Here is a 20,198-nt window from a genome sequence, read left to right as displayed (position 1 = left end):
GTTACAAAGAATTGGACATGACTGAGTGACTGAATTGAACTAAACCAAACACACTTATTTCAGTTCTTGCTGATATATCCATCACTTATTACTATGAAAAAACAAACAGCAAAACCTCTAAGAACATTTCACTTCATGACTGGAAACATCTATCTTCAGGGCAGTAATAGAATGTGTGTGTATGGATGAAAGTCACTTAGTCATGTCCAACTCTTTGCACCCCAGGGACTGTATAGCCCAACAGGCTCCTCTGTCCATGGAATTCTTCAGGCAAGAATACTGGAGTGGGTTGCCATTCCTTTCTCCAGGGGATCTTCCTGACTCAGGGATCAAGACCCAGGTCTCTTGCATTGCAGGCAGATTTTTTACTGTTTGAGCCACCAGGAAAGCCCAATAATAGAATAGAAGTCTTCAAATTTTTAAACTGGCTGATGCTTTACAGACTCATTTATAAATTGATGATGGTTGCAGTGTGTCTCTTCAGTGTTTCTGCTTTTCATGGGTTTGAGTTTTGCTACCCTTTATAGGCCTAGCATTAGATCTTTCTCCCCCTTTAATGTTTTCTATTTTGCAAGCCAAAATTATTTCATTTCAAACACCTGTAAATCTTCTTGCAAGTCATTAATTTAAAAAAAATTAAATAATTAGGTGTCTAACAATTTATATTGATGGTCTGCCATGGAGCAGCCCGCTGTCTCTGTCTAGCCCTTTCTGCTCCATTGTCCATTTTCCACCCCATTCTTCCAGAAGTTGCCATTTATCAAAAATTATTACCCAAAAATCTGTCAGCCTATGTTTGATCCATATGTTTATATATTGAAAGAATATAAATGATTTTGAAATTGCCTCATAATTAAAGCTGAAGAATTGATGCCTTTGAACTGTGGTTCTGGACAAGACTTTTGAGAGTCTCTTGGACAGCCAGAAGATCAAACCAGTCAGCCGTAAAGGAAATCAACCCTAAAATTTCATTGGAAGGACTGATGCCGAAGCTCCAATACTTTGGTCACTTGATGCAAAGAGCCAACTCATTGGAAAGACCCTGATGCTGGGAAAGATTGAAGGCAAAGGAGAAGATGACAACAGAGGATGAGATGGTTGGATGGCATCACCAACTCAATGGATGTGAATTTGCACAAAATCCGGGAAATAGTTAAGGACAGGGAAGCCTGTTGTGCTGCAGTCCATGGGGTCGCAAAGAGTTGGACTTGACTGGGCGACTGAACAACAGCAACAACAACAAAGCAGAACAATACCAGAGCTCGAACAAGGATGAGAAACATTTGAGTTCCAATCAGCAGAAGCGGGGCATGCAGTAATAGGATAAAACTAAAGCGTCTGCCTGCAATACGGGAGACCCGGGTTCGATCCCTGGGTTGGAAAGATCTGGAGAAGGAAATGGCAACCCATTCTGGTATTCCTCCCTGGAGACTCCCAGGGACGGAGGAGCCTGGTAGGCTATGGTCCATGGGGTCGCAAAGAGCTGGACATGACTGAGCAACTTCACTTCACTCCACTTCATACTACAGTAAGGACTTTCCTGATGGCTCAGTGGTAAAGTATCTGCTGGCAATGAAGGAGACACAAGAGATCAGGGTTTGATCCCTGGGTTGGGAAGATCCCCTGGAGGAGGAAATGGCAACCTACTCCAGTATTCTTGCCTGGGAAATCCCATGGACAGAGGAAGCTGGCAGTCCATGGAATTGCAAAAGTATCGGACAGGACTTAGAGACTAAACAGAAATAACAATCTGTAAGTAACTTTTGATGGAGAAGGAAATGGCAATCCACCCCAGTGTTCTTGCCTGGAGAATCCTGTGGACGGTGGAGCCTGGTGGGCTGCTGTCTGGGGTCGCACAGAGTCGGACACAACTGATGCGACTTAGCAGCAGCAGCAAGTAACTTTTGGAGCCTTCCAAACCATTCTCCAACACTCTTTGTAGGAAGACACACACAAAAGATCCCAAATAACATTAAATTTAGAGTGTCTAACATTCAAACATAAAATTATTAACTATATAAAGTGAGGTAAAATGTGACCAAAAACCAAATGAAAAATCAGTCAATATAAACAGATCCAAAACTGACAGAAATAAAAAAAAAGTATCAGAAGGGGGATGTAAAGCTGCTATTATGAATGTGCTCACTGTGTCTGAGTTAAAGAATATGAATACAATGTGAAGGGAAAGGAAAGATATCAGAAAGTTCCAAGAGGAAATTCTCAAGATGAAAAATACAGTGTCTGAAGTGAAAAATTCAGTGGATGGGATTACCAGCAGATTAGATTACTGCATCAGTAAAAATTAGTGAGCCTGAAGACACTGCAGCAGAAGCAACCCAAACGGAAATGCAGAAAGAAAAGACTAATAACTATAGTCTTTGTGACAATAGGACAGTACAAAGTGGTCTGTGTGTGTGTATGTGGTAGTCACTCAGTCTTATCCAACTCTTTGTGACCCCATGGACTATAGCCCATCAGACTCCTTTGTCCAGTGGAATTCCCCAGGCAAGAATACTGGAGTGGGTTGTCATTTCCTTCTCCAGGGAATCTTCCCGACCCAGGGATCAAACTTGGGTCTCCTACATTGTAGGCAGATTCTTTATCATCTGAGCCACCAGCGAAGCCCCATCAAGTGGTCTAGCATATGTGTTTATGGTATCACAGAAGGATAGGGAAACTACGAGAGGGTTAGGAAGAAATAATGCCTCCAAATTTACAAAATCTACAATGATACCCAAACAGGAAATAACCACATAAGCACTAATACAGATGCCTGCATGCACACACACACACGACGCATAAGATGAGACCAAAGAACATCATAAACAAATTCCCGAAAACCATGATAAGGAAATTTTAAGTCTGCCAGAGGGAAGAAAGACATGGTACCTAGAGAGGAATGAAGAAAAGAATTACTACAGACATCTCCAAAGAAATGAGACAAGCCAAAACAAAATGAAAAACGACCTTCGGAGTAGTGAAAAAACCTATCAAATTGGCATTCTGAAAGCTGCAATAACATCTTTAAACATGAAGGCATGCTAAAGACATATTCAGACAAACAAAAGCAGAGAGAACTTGTTGCCAGCCAACCTCGATGTTAAGATATGATATGGAAGTTTGTCAGGTTGAAGGAAAAATGATTTCAGATGGGATTTTGGATCTTAGGGGAAAAAAAAAAGACTGAATAAAAGGTGTGGTAAATTACAAACATATGGCAAGTATCAAAGGCTTTTAAATCTCATGTTTAGCTTTCTTTAAAAGCTATTGATTTTTTTACAGCAAAAATGATCATGAAAGGTATCATCTATAATACATAAAATTAAAGTGTTTTACAACAATAGTACAAGTTGTAGAGGGAGAAGGAAATGGAAATATGCTGCTTCTTTTTTGTAGTTGTTACGGAGTGGAGTTGGTTGGCAATGTTGTGTTAGTTTCAGGGGTACAGTGAAGTGAATCAGTCATACATGTATACGTGTGGCCACTCTTTCTTGGATTCTTTTCCCATATAGGCCATCACAGAGTATTGAGTCGAGTTCCCTATGCTGTACAGCAGGTTCTTTTCAGTTATCTGTTTCACATATGGTAGTGTTTATATGTCAATCCCTATCTCCCGGCTTATTGATCCCCACATTCCCCTGGGAACCGTAAGTTTGTTTTCTACCTCTGTGACTCTACTTCTGTTTTGTAAAAAGTTCATTTGTACCCATTTTTTAGATTCCACGTATAAGTGACATTGTTTGGTGTTTGTCTTTCTGTGTCTGACTTACTTCACTCAAGGTTTTCTCTTTTTTTAATGTTTGTTTATGTATTTGGCTGTGTCAGGTTAGTTGTGGCACTCAGGACCTTTGATCTTTGCTGTAGCATGCCGGATCTAGTTCCCTGACCAGGGATCAAACCCGGGCTCCTTGCCTTGGGAGCACCAGATCTTAACCACAGGACCACCAGTTAAGAAGCTAACCAGAAGCCCCTCAGGGTTCTTATGTTATAGTGAAATGGTGTTTGCAAGTCAACTGTAGCAGATTAAAGATGCATGTTGTAAATGCTGGAGCAATTGCTAAAAACAAGCACACAAAGACAAGCAAAAAGAGTGGTATGTCTAACAAAGAACAAACACACTCAGTCGTTCTGTGGCATGACTTTGTCCTCTGCTTTTGTAACAAAATCTCCTGTGGGCTAAGTCACAGAGTGATGAGAAGTGAGATAAGCAATGGCTTTTAGATCAAAAACCTAAACAACATTTTAGACACTAAAGCATTTAGAACCATTGGGATCAGCCTAATGAAGTAAGTGAAATTATTACTTGGAGAAGGGAATGGCAATCCACTCCAGCATTCTTGCCTGGAGAATCCCATGGACAGAGGAGCCTGGCGGGCTACAGTCCATAGCGTAGCAAAGAGTCAGACTTGACTGAAGTGACTTAGCACCCACTCTTACGTACACTTATGGAGAGCAAACAGAAGTCTAAGTGAACCATTAAGGAAGTTCTTTCCCTCTGTTACAGAGATTACAGACTCCACAGTGAAATTGCTGGAGGAAGACACAGAAAGTGAGCTGGCACTGGGAAATCACGTGTACTGCTCAGAGAGCTAGAGGTCAGCCATCTGAGGAGCTCGTGAGTAAACAAAGCTTCTAGAGTCAGATCAACTATGGGTGCTGTCCAACAGTTTTTCCAGGTCTTCTCTTTCTGGCACTTCCCCTGTCTACAGAGAGCTGGACGTGATCAAGTTACTTGCGTTGGCCAAAAAAAAAAAAAAAAAAAAAGTGAATGGAAATGCTGTGTGTCATATTTGTAAGGACGCCTCTAAGAGCCAGTATACAATACTCTGTGTTCCACTTCCTCTTGTCCAGGGAGCAGCAGCAAAGCTCCCCGAAATGCAGCCTTGTTCTGCCTAGAGCCTGTGACAGTGACATGAAATGGAGATTAACCTCCCTTCCATATACACAATGGAATATTGTTATAAAAAGGAGCCAAATTGGGTCCTGTGATGTGATGAACCTAGAACCTGACATAAAGAGTGAAGTAAGTCAGAGAAAAACAAATATATTAACACATAGGTGGCACCAGAGGTAAAGAATTTGCCTGCCAATTCAGGAGACGCAAGAGTCTCTGGTTCAGTCTCCAGCTTGGCAAGATCCATTGCAGTAGGACATGACAACCTGCTCCAGTATTCTTGCTGGAAAATTCCATGAATAGAGGAGCCTGGTGGGCTACAGTCCATGGCACTGCAAAGAGTCAGACATGACTGAAAACACATACACATGGAATCTAGAAAAATGGTATTGTTGAGCTTATCTGCAGGGCAGGAATAGAGACACAGTTATACACAATGGGCTTGTGGACACGGTGAGGGACGCGGGGGAGCCGGGGGGGCAAGTTGAGAGAGTAGTGTTGACATATATACATTATCGTGTATGAAACAGATAGCTGGGGGGAGCTGCTCGATAGCACAGGGACCTCAGCTCGGTGCTCTGTGATGACCTAGAGGGGTTGGGGTAGGGGGTGGTGGGAGGGAGGCTCGAGAGGGAGGGGATATATGTGAACCTGTACTGATTCACATTGTTGTGCAGCAGAAACTAGCACAACGTTGAACGTTTGTTGTGATAAGCCACTACAACAGGGCTGGTTGCTGTGACCACAACCCACCCTACCCTGACTGATAGCCACAGAACCCTTCCATAAGCACCCAAAGAGTATCTCCTCTGAGCTTAGCAATACGACCATCAAGGTGAGAGTTCTGTTAGCCTTACGGGGCAACACTGTTGTAGGGTGTCAGCTTCACAATGATGATGTAACAGGAAAGGATTCCTATGTCACATTCAAGAACACTAACAAGAGAATATAAAAAAAAGAAAGAAAATGCAGTGCTGGAGGTTAGTCAGGCAGAGGTAGGTGATCCAGTTTTTATACCTCAAAGCATATTCTTCATTCAGGTGGTGTAGCATTTTCTAAATGTAATGCATAGGAAAACTGTCCTCTACTCACCACATTTCTGAACCCAAATTCATGGGTTTTTTACACCCAGCAATTCACCATTTCCTTCTCCAGGGGATCTTCCCAATCCAGGGATTGAACCCATGTCTCTGTGTCTCCTGCATTGGCAGGCAAATTCTTAACCACTTGTGCCACTTGGGAATCCCTTGGTGTCTTACAACTTAATGCACTTCTGATCCCACCTGGAGTAAGTGCAGATCCTACAGGTTAAGAATTCAGTCCAATAGGACTTCAGATGCCAATTACAAGTAGTGGACCTATAGACTACCCATAGGTCTATCTGCTACTATCAATATTTAGTCGCTAAGTCATGTCCAACTCTTTGCAACCCCATGGACTGTCGTGTTCCAGGCTCCTCTGTCCATGAGATTTCCCAAGCAAGAATACTAGAATGGGTTGCCATTTTCATCTCCGAGGGATCTTCCTGACCCAGGGATAGAACCCGTCTCTTGCGTGGCAGGTTGAGTCTTTACCACCAAGCCCCCTGGGAAGCCCTATACTTCTGTCTGACTTGACTGTAAAGCGTGGGTTTCGTAGACCCTCTTCTTCAGGTTCAATAATGTGCTACCCCAGCTCATAGAGTCCAGGCAAACACTTCACTTACTGGTTTATTTTAAAGGGTGTGATAAAGGATACAAATGAACAGTCAGACAAAAAGGTACATAGAGTGATGTCCAGAAGGGTCCTCAATGCAGGAATGTCTGTCCCCGTTGAGTTTCGAGTGTGCCACCCTCCCAGTTATGTATGTGTTCACCCACCAGAAGCTCTCGTATTTGTATGTGAGCCATGAGTTTACTTTTTCTTTTCTTTTTACATTTTTATTGGAGTATAGTTGCTTTACAATGTGGTGTTAGTTTCTACCGTATAGCACAGTAAATCAGCTATCTGTATCTTTATAGCCCTCTTTTTTGAATTTCCTTCCCATTTAGGTTCATAGAGCATGGAAGAGAGTTCCCTGTGTTATACAGAAGGTTTTATTTTATGTATAGTATCACTAGTGTGTATATGCCGATCCTAATCTCCCAGTTCATCTCATCCCCCCATTTCTCCAAACTCTTTTGTTTAAGGTTTCTCCCTTCATAGTCACTCACTTGTGTCTGACTCTTTGCGACCCCATGGACTGTAACCTGCCAAGCTCCTCTGTCCATGAGCTTTTCCAAGGCAAGAATACTAGAGTGGGTTGCCATTTCCTTCTCCAACACATGAAAGGCTCCTCCGTCCATGGGATTTTCCAGGCGAGAGTACTGGAGTGGGCTGCCATTGCCTTCTCCGCCTTTCAGCCTTACCACTCAGGAAATTCCAAGAATTTTAGAAGCTCTGTGGAAGGACCAAATGTATACTTTCAATAGTATCACAGTAACACATAATACAATTGGTTTGCTCATATACCTGTATAACCACTTTTTGGTATGTCTCCTTAGCCCTAAACCATTCTTCTTTCCCTGGACACTGTGACTTTTTTTGTTACAGTGTAACTCAGTTTCTCCGGAGAAGGCAATGGCACCCCAGTCCAGTACTCTTGCCTGGAAAATTCCATGGACGGAGGAGCCTGGAAGGATGCAGTCCATGGGGTTGCTGAGGGTCGGACATGACTGAGCAACTTCACTTTCACTTTTCACTTTCATGCATTGGAGAAGGAAATGGCAACCCACTCCAGTATTCTTGCCTGGAGAATCCCAGGGATGGCAGAGCCTGGTGGGCTGCCGTCTATGGGGTTGCACAGAGTCGGACATGACTGAAGTGACTTAGCAGCAGCAACTCAGTGTCTCTGGCAATAACAGCTTGTATAAGGAGTCTGTGGGTGACTGAAGCTGGGGCCATCCCTTCTGTAATATTTGGAGTTGAGATCAGGAAATGCCACTCTTACTTTGGACGCATAAATGGAGAGGATTTTAAGACTTACAAACTGCAATTTTCCCACTTTCTGTTTTTCTATATAGAGGTAGAAGTGAAAAATAGAAAGCTAGTTTTGAAGAGAGAGAATGAAGCAGGCACGACCAAGAGAAGCGGCAGTAAGAGAAAGAGGCTTTTGTGTTTTTTCTGTATTTCATTCTAGTGCACAGGCTCCTCTAGTTAGAGAGGTGTGCGGGCTCAGTATTGTGGTGCAGGGGCTTCCTTGCCCAACCAGGGATGGAACCTGTATCCCCTGCCTTGGAAGGTGAATTCGTTACCACTGGAATACCAAAGAAGTCCCAGATAGAGTGTTCCTTGACATGGCTTTCCATCCCCTGGTTCCAATAGTTCAAGCGAGTTGCCTGAATGTCTGCCCCCCGAGTCTCACAATCATATGTGATTTTTTTTTTAAAGACTTTAAATTTTGAAATAATCTGAGACTCACAAGAAGTTGTAAGCATCGTACAGAGTTTACCTTTGCCCTTATCTGCTTGTAACTCCAGGCTTCGCAGGTGGCATCAGTGGTAAAGAACCTGCCTGCCAATGCAGGAGGCCAAGAGACACAGGGTCCATCCCTGGGTCTGGAAGATCTCCTGGAGGAGGGCATGGCAATTCACTCCAGTATTCTTTCCTGGGGAATCCCAGGGACAGGGGAGCCTGGTGGGCTAAAGTTTATAGGATCGCAAGGAGCTGGATATGACTGAAGCGACTTAGCATATATGCACACACCATCTTAACCTTAGCAACCACTGTTTGGTTCTCCATCTCTATGGCTGTGCCATTTAATACAGTTTTATAAATAAAGTCATAATATATATAAGCTACTGACACTGGCTCTTTTCCCATTCAGAATAATGCCCCTGAGATCCATTCAAGTTGTGCTGCATCAGTGGCCTATTTATTTTTTATTGCTGTATAGTATTCCATTGTATGAATGTATAAATGTGTTGATCTATTCACACACTGAAGGACATTGGATTGTTCACTTTGGCAATGCTGATATGAGTGTTCATATGAATGCTTTTGTGTGAACTAAAGCTTTCTTTTGTCTAAGATAAATACCCAGTGGTGCTATTGCTGGACTGTCTGGGATATGCAATGTTAAAAAAATGCATCTCTAATTTTTCCATGCGCAAGTTGATTTCTTTTTTAGAAACAAAATTTTCTAAATAAACCAAGTTGCTAAAGCCCATGCCTGTATTCCTTGCCAGAATGAGAGTCATCCAAGACAGGGTCTCTGTCTTAATAATAATTGCAGACCCAGTGACATGTTCACCATAGAGTAGACAAAAAATGAAGTTGCTTGTGTTTTCTCTCAAAAGATCTAAGGTTGCTTTTGGTCATTTCTGGATGGATTGATCATTCATATTTACAAAGAAGTCAATCCCCACTCACATTATCAAAGAATTCTCACAGTACAGAAAGCTTATGTGGGGTCATTCTGAGCAGAGATTATCTGGAACTTGAATTTCATGCTTCAAAAACAGCTCAACCATCACTGCCATCCTGATTTTCTGTTCAGTCTCTCTATGTACATCAAGTATAGACACAAAGTATCCCAATTTAGAGGTAGCTAGTTGATTATGACCGTCTTTTATTATAAAAGGCAAGCCTTTGATAAAATCTCAAGGGAAGTAAAGGACATGATGTAATAGAGAAGAATAGGAAGGACATTTAAGACAGAAAGAACAAGATTAGCACAAATGGAAACAATCTTAATAAGAATAAAAAGATTTCCAGAGAATTTGACTCCTAAAATGTAATAATTTAATGAATAGTTTAATTATTAAAGACAACTAATGATGCAATTTTCTTTTGATCTTCAACTGTGTGTAGGTTTTATTTTCCTTGAAAGAGCAAGGCTATCTGTCACTTTGGGTTTCCTAGGTGGGGCTAGTGGTAAAGAATCTGTCTGCCAATGCTGGAGATGCAAGTTCAATCCCTGGGTCAGGAAGGTACCCTGGAGTAGGAAATGGCACCCCGCTCCAGTATTCTTGCCTGAGAAATCCTATGGACAGTGGAACCAGGTGGGCCACAGTCCATGGGGCCACAAAGAGTTGGCCACAACTAGCTCACACACACACACACACACACACACACACACACACATCTATCACTTTGCTGCCTGTAGCAGTCCTCTGATATCCCACCTCCTTTGCCAAATTGGAATTATAACAGAGGGGCATCCCTGTCCCCATTCCGTCATCTGAGCATAACAAGCTTTCCTCACATGTGACACTTCCTGCACTACACACTATCAGGCCATCCACACAAGTCACAGCATCAGGGAAGCCAGCTGTGGCTGCCTTCGCACCAAGAATAAACTCATGGGCCATGTGGGATAATCTTGGAAATATTAGAAACATGGGAGCAGCTAAAATGCCTCAATGTTTTCCTTTAGTCATCCCCATATAGCGAGTAGGGAGGTCAAGTGGATGAAGGAATTTAAGGAGAGAATGGGTAGGGACAATGCTCAGAATCCTTTTATAGAAGAAAAGGCATCTTTTTCTTTCTTTGAAACTGCATGTCACATTTCAGTGATTTTAAACGTGAAATGGGTAGGGAAGTGATGCTATTGTCAAAAAGACAAGCACAGGCAGGTTCAACTAGATTACATGGAAAGCAAATAAAAAACCGAAAGTGAACACAAACCTTTTTACTTATGAAAGTTTTATTCTCATTTTTGATAATGATATTCTTATCATTTTATTCTCCATGTGCGAGCTGGGTTGATCCAGATGAGGTACACTAAAAAGGCTTAAACTTCAACTGAAATGGGAACCTTATTGCCACATGAATACCCCGATACTTGGAGGATGGTTCATTCAACAATCCTTCTGTAGGTTAGGCGTGGTGTTGTGGAAGACTTGTTTCAGCTATGAGTAACAAAGATGCTCAGATAGCAGTAGCTTTACCTTTATTGCTCTCAGACATAAATTAATTCTGGCATAAGCATTTCAGAATGTGCACAGTGGCTCTGATCATTATATTTTATTGTTCTACCATCTTTGACATGTAGCTTCCTCCTTACGGTCCAGGATGATTTCTTGAGTCCCTTGATGTCTGCAACTCAGCTGCAGAAAAAAAAAAGTGTAAAAGTAATCAGCCCCACCTTTTAAGAACATTCCCTAGAAGCTGTGCATGACACTTCTCTTTATATTTAATTGGATAGAAATTAGTTACATGGTTACATGAAGCTTCAAGGAAGGCTGGAAAATTAAGTTATATTTTAGATGAGTATTTGCCCAACTAACTTGCAGTGGTTCTATTATTAGAGAAAAGAGAAGGAATCTTGAGAGAGAGTAGTCTCTGCCACGGGTTCTATGGAGCAGTGATCTGTCATTAACGGCTGCCCCAAATCCTTTGAACATACTGTCTTTTTTTTTCTTTCTTTAATAGTTTCTATCATTGCAAATCCCTAGTGAAAGTGATTGAGAGGCAAGAAATGAGGCTGGAGAGAGGGCAGAGGCCTGATTGTGAAGGGCCTCATGCATCATGCCAGAGAGTTTGGATTTTATAGGCATTGGGTTTAGATTTATCGGAGACTTAGATACAATAGATAGACAGACAGACATGTAGACAGAAATATAATGCTTTTGATTACCAACTAGGTTTAAGGCTCTTTTAGCACAGAGGATGCAACAAAAATAAAATTGACATTCATTACTCTTATGGAATTATAATTTTGTAGAGAAAATATGCCTGTAACTAAAATCCGATGCAAAGTAATAAAAGTTTATAGCCCTTTTAATTTTCAGAGAACTTCCACAAAAGTGATTGATTAAGTGACTGTAGCAAAGAAACAGAGTCTGAAAAGGAAACGATATTTGGAGAAAATGAGTAGTTTATTTTGACTGGATAGGACTATATCCAGAGGAATAGTGGGAAAACCCAAGAAAATAAACTTGAGAATATATTGAGGAATATATTTTTCCCGTTTCTGAAGATTTAAAAGCAACAAACGTAAGACCTGAGGATTTCTAAGCACACACTTTGAGGTGTGCTTGAGCTTATTAAATCTTTAGTAAGTCAGATACTATATCAGGCATCATGGACTCCAAGCCTCAGAAGACCCACTGACTCCCAGGCATGTAAATATCCATAAGGTCAGCTGTGTGAGGTCATAGAAAACTATGACCTGGCCGATCCAACCCTTCCTTTGGCTCCCAAACAGTAGCCAGGATATTTACAATCTGTCTCCAAATATGTCTTTTGTTTCCTTTATCTCTTATTGTGTAGCAAACCACCCCCAAGAGTTAGTTTCTTCAGACAGTTATTGCTGATGTTTAGTTGCTAAATCCTGTCAGACTCTTTGCAACCCCTTAGACTGTAGCCTGTCAGGCTCCTCTGTCCATGGGATTTCCCATGGCAAGAATACTGGCCTGGGTTGCTATTTTCTTCTCCAGAGGATCTTTCCGACCCACGTCTCCTGCATTGGCAGGCACATTCTTTACTGCTGACCCACCAGGGAGGCCCCTGTTAAGACAGTAGCAATGTATTATTTCTTAAGATTCCGTGAGTACCTAAGATTCATTTGGTGTCAGCTGAGGTGATAAGCTGACACCAAATGAATCTTGATGCTTTTGAACTGTGGTGTTGGAGAAGACTCTTGAGAGTCCCTTGGACTGCAAGGAGATCCAACTAGTCCATTCTGAAGGAGATCAGCCCTGGGATTTCTTTGGAAGAATGATGCTGAAGCTGGAACTCCAGTACTTTGGCCACCTCATGCGAAGAGTTGACTCATTGGAAAAGACTCTGATGCTGGGAGGGATTGGGGGCAGGAGGAGAAGTGGACGACAGAGGACGAGATGGCTGGATGGCATCACTGACTCGATGGACGTGAGTCTGAGTGAACTCTGGGAGTTGGTGATGGACAGGGAGGCCTGGTGTGCTGCGATTCATGGGGTCACAAAGAGTTGGACACGACTGAGCGACTGAACTGAACTGAACTGAGGTGATAAGAAGACTAGAAAGTCTAAAATTGTCTTATTTATATTGTTATAGTTGGTTCTGACTGAAAACTCAGCTGGGGTAATCAACCAGGAGCCTCAATTTTCATCTACTTGAGCCTCTCCTGGGACTCCTTGGGCTTCCTCACAGCATGGTAGTGAGATTCTAATGTGTGTTTCTAGCTGCAAAAGTAGAAGCGATAGATCTTTGAAGGACCAGCCTCAGAATTTGCACAGCATAATATCTGCTTCAATCTTTTGTTCAAAAAATATCATGCTGCTTGCTGCTGCCGATGATTTCATAGCTAAGTCACATCCAACTTTTGCAACTCCATGGACTGTAGCCCTCTGGGTTCCTCTGTCCATGGAATTCTCCAGGCAAGAATACTGGAGTGGGTTGCCATTTCCTTTTCCAGGGGATCTTCCAGACCCAGGAATCAAACCTGAGTCTCCTGCACTGCATGCAGATTCTTTTCTGACTGAGCTATGAAGAAAGCCCCATGGGGCATGCCAAATTTAAGGAGAAGGAAAATATATTCCATGGCTTGGTAGGGGAACAGGAAGATCATACTGCAAAGAAGCACATGGAACAGAAGATACTATTGCATCAGCTTTGTGGAAACAATCTAGCACTATCCTCCAGCTATAAGAATTCATATTCCTTCCACATGAAAACTGTTCCCATCCTATTCCCCTCCCCCAGTCTCATGCCATTTTAACATCAGACTCAAGGTCCAAAATTTTTTCAGCTAAATTAGGTTCCATTGAGAATGAGTCTTCTTGGGTGTAGGAACCTATAAAACATCTACCCCTCTCATATCTCCAATAAACAGTGCAGAAAAGGGAATAGGATAATTATAATAGGTGTTCCCACTCAAAAAGGGGAAGCAGGTATCACTAAGTGGTCACCTGTTTATAGAAATGATGATATCCAGCCAGACACACATGGCTAAGTTTCCGTGATGCAGAATCAGGAAACGGACATTGATGAGGACCACATCTTACTCCCTCTGAATTTTTCTCCTTGGCTCTACAGTCTGAACTCCAGACACTCCTGCTAAATAAAACTCTATTTTCCTTTAGAAATGGCCTGGTTTTGCAGTTGAGAAGTTTTTTCTCATCCTACTTCCTGACAGTAGAGGGTTAAGAGTCCAGAAATCTTGATTCATTTTGAACAATTTCAGCCCTAATCCAATCTCTAGTCTAAACCAGCACTGATTCCTTCTGACAGTTCTCTTAGAAACTTTGCAGATTGCTTATGACTACTACTGGGGCTAGTATCTTTGGACATAAGCCACACAAACTTTTGGGGTCAGCATCTTTTGACCAAAGCCATATACACACTCAAAGTTATGGTTCTTTCAACCCTGGGGAGAGGGTTAGAGTGCTATGGAACACAGCCTCTAAAAGTTTTGCAAATTATTTACCTGAGTTGTTGTTTTTCAGTCACAAAGCTGTGTCCAAATCTTTGCGACCCCATGGACTCCAGCACACCAGTCTCCACTGTCCCTCACCATCTCCTGGAGTTCACCCAAGTTCATGTCCATTGAATCATTGATGCCATCCAATTATCTCATCCTCTGCCACCCTCTTCTCCTTTTGCCTTCAATCTTTCCCAGCATCAGGGTCTTTTCCAGTGAGTCAGCTTTTCCCATCAGGTGGCCAAAGTATTGGAGCTTCAGCATCAGTCCTTCCAATGAGTATTTTGGGTTGATTCCCCTTATGACTGACTGTCTTGATCTCCTTGACCTGTAAGGGTCTGTAAATCAGGCCCTTACATTTTTTATAAGCTGTTTTTTCTTTTTTTTATCCAGTTGAGAGCAACTAGGAGGCAGTCTTTATAAGGTCTTAATAATCTTACGAGCTTGCAGGTAATTTAGCAGTAAAGAATCTGCCTGCCAAAGCAGGAGACTTCAGAGACCCAGGTTCAATCCTTGGGTTGGAAAGGATCCCCTGGAGAGGAAATGACAACCTGCTCCAGTATTCTTGCTTGAAAAATCCCATGAACAGAGAAGCCTGATGTGCCACTGTCCATGGGTTCATGCTAAGAGTTGGACGTGACTGAGCACACAATCGTCTTACAGACACATCCTTTACTTGGTCTTTTGTCTAATACCACATCGTACTACCATCACCCTGGCTTTGATCTTTTCCCAGAGTTATTTCTTACTTTGCCAACTTAACCATATGGAGAGGCTTGGAATGAGAAACAGTTTTATTTTCCATCCTTAAAACAGGTTGAAAGACTTTCCTCTGAATTCTGCTTGAAATCCAAACTGTTTCTTTAGGTCTACTTTCTCTTTCATCACTCCATTATCAGCAGTTAAATGAAGCCAATTGACACTTTCAATGCTCTGCCTTGAACAAGTTTTGCAAAATCCACAAGTTTATTAGTTATATGTTATATCATCCATATTACAATAGGTGACAATGTTGTCAAAGCTTCCATCACTATAGAAGACTGGATGCCTTTTCTCTAGCCTTTAACATTAATTTCCTCATTACCTTATCAGCTTCTACTAAGTCTCCCTACTTGTCTTCATTCCTCTACCCACAGTGCAATCTCAAAGCCAATGCCATGTATTTTAAGTTTATATGATGGCTTTACCCCATTGCTATACTGTTCCAAAACTTAGTTGCTTAAAGAAATAAAAAGACTCTGTCAATTGACTATTCTCTTTACTATGTTGTTGGTTGAACTGGCAGGATAAATGAGAAGTCAAAAATAGCATCACTGACATGGTTGGCAGCTGGTCCTGGCTGCATTGATAGCTCATCTGATGATGTCAACAGGAGTCTTAGTTATCCTTAACAGGGCCCCTCCACATACCTATTTGGGCCTCTTGACATGTTTTATCACATTTAACTTATCTCTTTAGCATTGTGAGGTAGATTATCACTCTCATTTATTTAGCAAATAACATCAATTAGTAGCTGCTTATGAGAACAGAAAGTCAAGTAAGACATAATTCTTGCCCTAAAGGAGTTTATATCCAGTGGAGGAGATAATGATTATTATGAAAAAAAAAGAAAAAAGAAAGAAAAAATGGAGAAATGGAAGTTCAAAAACATTAAGTAAATTGCTTTTCCTTTGATAATTGACTCAGATATGAAGCTAGATCTGCCTGGCTTCAAAACTATGCTTTCTCTGGAGCACAACTGAGCATTTAGAAAGTTAATATACATTTCCGGACCAATGATAATGAAGATTTGGAAGCTGGGAATGAAAAAAAATGGGTCGAATGCAAAAATTTGCCCAAGCAAAATAGATGGGACTTGATGACTACTTAGATAGGGCCAACAGAAGAATCTAAGTTTAATCCTGTAACTAAAGTTAGGAAATCAGAAGGAAGGATTGGTGGTATTGACTTTAAAAATATACAACTTGAGAGCTGTGAATTAAGCTTTATTACTGCAGCCTGGGAGACAGCACCTCAGCTAGAAATTCCTCTGAGACATTGCTCCAAAGAGGCAAGAGGGAGGACAGTTTATACATATATATACTTTTGGGAGAGGGGAAGTACATGCAATCAAGCACGTATTTTTTGTAGAAAGCTTCTGCTGGTCTTGGGAGGCTTCTGCGAGTCATGAGAAACAAGTATCACCATGAAAGCTTTTAGTGCTTTTCTAGAAATGAGGAGATACAGGAATTGGGCTCATAAAATCAGCTCCTGAGACTATCTGAAGAGCTCTCCTGCCAGGTTTCCTGCAGTGCAGAGTGCCTCATTTCTGATCTCCACCCTGAACTCCCCTCAGACGATGCTGAAAGTCAGCAGCGGCAGCAGCACATGATTTAATCCTTGTAGAGGCCGATGGCAAGCACCCATGGCAAGTGCCGTTTCTAATTGACAGTAGTAAACAATGATTCCATTTGTTTTATCCATGTTTAGTTTCAGGAACTAAACAGACATACAGATGTTATCCACAAGCATGGTAAAGACAGAAAACTTCAATCACTCAAAAGAATACTTTCTATATGTCTGGTTTTGGGTAGGTGAACCAGAAGCCACATCCCTAATGTCAATGATCTAAAAGTCAAAGATGCAAAGACAGTCCGACAGGAAAGCGATTGCACTTTGATGTGATAAGGACCACAATAAACATAAATACACAAGTCACTGCAAGGGAACAAATACGAAAGTCAAGATGATACCAGGGAAATTAGGTGCAGAGAGGTGGCCATTCTACCAGGGTATGGATGCAACTGCTAAGGGAAAGAAAAGAAGAAAATGGACAAGGACACTGCCTAAGATTCAAAGAAGCAGATGGGAGGAATGTCCAAAAGTAGGAAGAGAGTCAGCCACAGAAGTCAAGGGAAGAGAAAATGTCGAAAAAGTCATTACATTACAGACAGAGGCAGAGGCAGCCCTGTGAAATGAGATTTGGTCAGGAACTTAATATACAATTGATACAGGGCAGTCAAAGAGGATAAAGACCAAGAAGAGATGGCTTTATTGGGCTTGAATTCAATTCTTTCTTTATTTTGATATGGAACTCAAGCTGTGATAATTCAGTCTTTCAAAGACATTAAAATAACTTCTTGACAAACAAGTATATTGGTTATATAGCTCTATCATAATGACTTATATCCCAAGAAGGGATAAATGAACTACAAGCTGAATGAGAAAGAAACACTTAGCTAAGATAATTAAGTTAGCTAGGCTTAATTGAGGGTTCAGAAGCACCAAGTTTTGGAATGTAAATGGTAGAGAATAAGCTTCTTTTTGAATACGATAGGATAATTTCAGGTTAAAAACTGAAGAGGTCTAAGGATTTAGTATCTGAGATGTCCCATTGCAATGTTTTGTTCTGTCTAAAGAAAATTTCATCATAAAAATAGAAATAGCTAGATGTTTGAAAAGTACAGAACAACTCTTCGTTCTTTTTTTTTCCATTTTAAAACTATTCCATACAGGAATAATTTAACCAAAATATAAAAGCATCTATAACAAGATGTTAAAAAAAATTTTTTTGGTGTCAGTTTAAGACCCCAAGGATTAAGAACAAATAATAGGTGTAAAATACTGTTCCAGCAGGCAGGTGGCCAGGAATGCGCAGAGAAATGGGGGCAGGGGCCAGGTGGCAGGAAATCATACAAATGGTGAACAGTAGAGGTCCATGGGCAGACAAAAGAAAGCAGGAGCCTCTGGACTGATAGGAAACCATACATTTTGGGTGATAAGTGTCTGGGCAGTAGACAAAGACAGGTAGAGAAAGGCAGGAATCTCGTGCCTTCAAACTGTGACCAGTTGTTCATTGTGCTCTCATTACAGTAAGACTGGCCTTGCAGATAAGGAGTACTCATTTTGAGCTGACACCTTGACACTTCTGATCTAAGCTAAATAAGGACAAGAATCACCCCTCTCCTTGGGAAAATGGAGCTGGGATGAAAACCAAGGAATACGATCCCCAAACTCTTCCTTCAGTTCAGTCAGTTCAGTCGCTCAGTTGTGTCCGACTCTTTGTGACCCCATGAGTCAAAGCATGCCAGGCCGCCCTGTCCATCACCAACTCCTGGAGTTCACTCAAACTCACGTCCATCGAGTCAGTGATGCCATGCAACATCTCATCCTTTATCGTCCCCTTCTCCTCCAGCCTTCAATCTTTCCCAGCATCATGGTTTTTTTTTCAAAATGAGCCTTTTCAAACTCTTCCTTACCCAGTGAATATCCCACCCCTTCATGTGTATGCCCCTCACAACTTGCCAAAGAAACCCAGGGTAGTAGCCCCTCATCTGTGTGCCTGCTCTCCCTTGGAGGGTGTATTCTTGCTTAAATACTTTCATTTTAGTTTCTTAATCTCCCTGCTTTGTCTTTGAATTATTTTGCAGTGAAGAAATGGAGAAGGAAATGGCAACCCATTCCAGTGTTCTTGCCTGGAGGATCCCAGGGATGCGGGAGCCTGGTGGGCTGCCGTCTATGGGGTCTTGCAGAATCAGACAGGACTGAAGTGACTTAGCAGCAGCAGCAGCAGTGAAGAAAGAACCTTAACTTCACCAGGAACAATACCTCTACAATCTCGAATGAGAATACTTGCAAAAGAAGTGTCCTGAAACTTGCTTTGGCAATCCTTAGCATAAGCGCTGCCTCAAAGATATTTAAAAGGTTGGAGAGGGTAAAAAAGAGGACTGTTTTTGAAGAGAGAGGGTTTTAAGATGAGATTAGCATTTGAATCATTAGACTGAATAAAACGGATTGCTCTTTCTAATGTGGGTGGGCCTCAAGCAATCCGTTGAAGGGCTGATGGCCCACAAACGCTGCTGGAGCTGGGATATCAGTCTTTTCCTGCCTTCTGACTGGAAAAACTGGCTCTTGTTGGGTCTAAAGGTTGCCAGTTTGGGGACTGGAATTTACACCATCAGTTCTCCCAGTTTTCAGGTCTTCCGACTGGAAATACATCACCAGTATAGTCTTGGATCTCTTAGCTGGAGACCCCAGTCTGCAGCTTGCTAACTGCAGATCCTGTGACTTCTCAGTCTCCATCATTGCAAGAAATGACTTCTTAGTTCTGTTTCTCTGGAGAACCCTGACTAATCTCCTTCCCCCTCTCCTTCTCTCTCCTCAACATTCCTCCATGAATGAACACAATTCATGGTAAGCGTGCTGCCAGCAGGGAGTCTAGGCTTAACATGCCTTAGGTTCAGAATTAAACAATGCACAATTAAACCAGAGTGCTCCTTCCTTTGAAATCTCAGCAAAATCCCCATTGTGTTTAATTAACTCTGACTCGTAGATAGGCAGAGACCTGAACCAAGCAGCCCCGGCAGGAGAATGTTCTCTGATTATCAGAAAAATGGAAGCTGGGGGAGAGGCAACTTAAAGGAAAGCTCTGATTGTCTAGGTCTGAGCCACATGTCAAGCTCTTGAGCTAAACGTGGAGTCAGACCCATCCAAAAGGCTGAGCAAAGTGATTTCTTGGGTTGCACTGTGCTTCCCTAAAAGATAATGTTAAAATTTTAACCGCCCTCCATACCTCAGTATATGCCCTTATCGAGAAATAGCGTGATTGTAGATGCAGTTAATTAAGATGAGTTCATACTAAAGTAGGGTGGATCCTAATCCAACATGGCCAGATGTCTTTCTAAGAAGACAATGGTGATAAGGAAGGGGAAGAATGTTATGTGATGATGAAGGCAGAGGTTGGAATTCTGCAGCTTCCAGTCTTGGAATGCCAGAGATTGCCAGCAAACTGCCTGAAACTAGGAAGAGCCAACAAAAGATTCTCCCCTTCAGATTTCAAAAAGTATGTGTGTACTGGTAACACCTTGACTTTGGACTTCTAGGCTCTAGAACTGCGAGGTAATACATTTCTGTTGTTTGTAAGCCATTCAGGTTGGTACTTTCTTATGGTCATCCTTGTTG

General features: G+C 41.8%; 1 long non-coding RNA gene across 2 annotated transcripts in view; it reads left to right on the top strand.

Annotated features, from left to right (window-relative positions):
• The window catches only part of LOC147363922 (uncharacterized), a 114,361-nt gene extending 109,637 nt beyond the window's left edge, over window positions 1-4,724 (top strand). The window contains exon 4 of one of the 2 annotated variants that reach the window (XR_015133924.1): window positions 4,505-4,724. This is a non-coding gene — a long non-coding RNA (uncharacterized LOC147363922). The remainder of the gene's footprint in view (window positions 1-4,504) is intronic. The other variant, XR_015133925.1, reaches the window with a different exon arrangement.
• Window positions 4,725-20,198: the final 15,474 nt, after the last annotated feature.

Source organism: Bos grunniens, chromosome 10 (genome assembly GCF_055505025.1).
Source record: "Bos grunniens cultivar Pamir isolate PY7600 chromosome 10, Bosgru_T2T1.0, whole genome shotgun sequence".
Lineage (NCBI taxonomy): Eukaryota > Metazoa > Chordata > Mammalia > Artiodactyla > Bovidae > Bos > Bos grunniens.
This window is presented reverse-complemented; position numbering and strand designations above follow the sequence as displayed.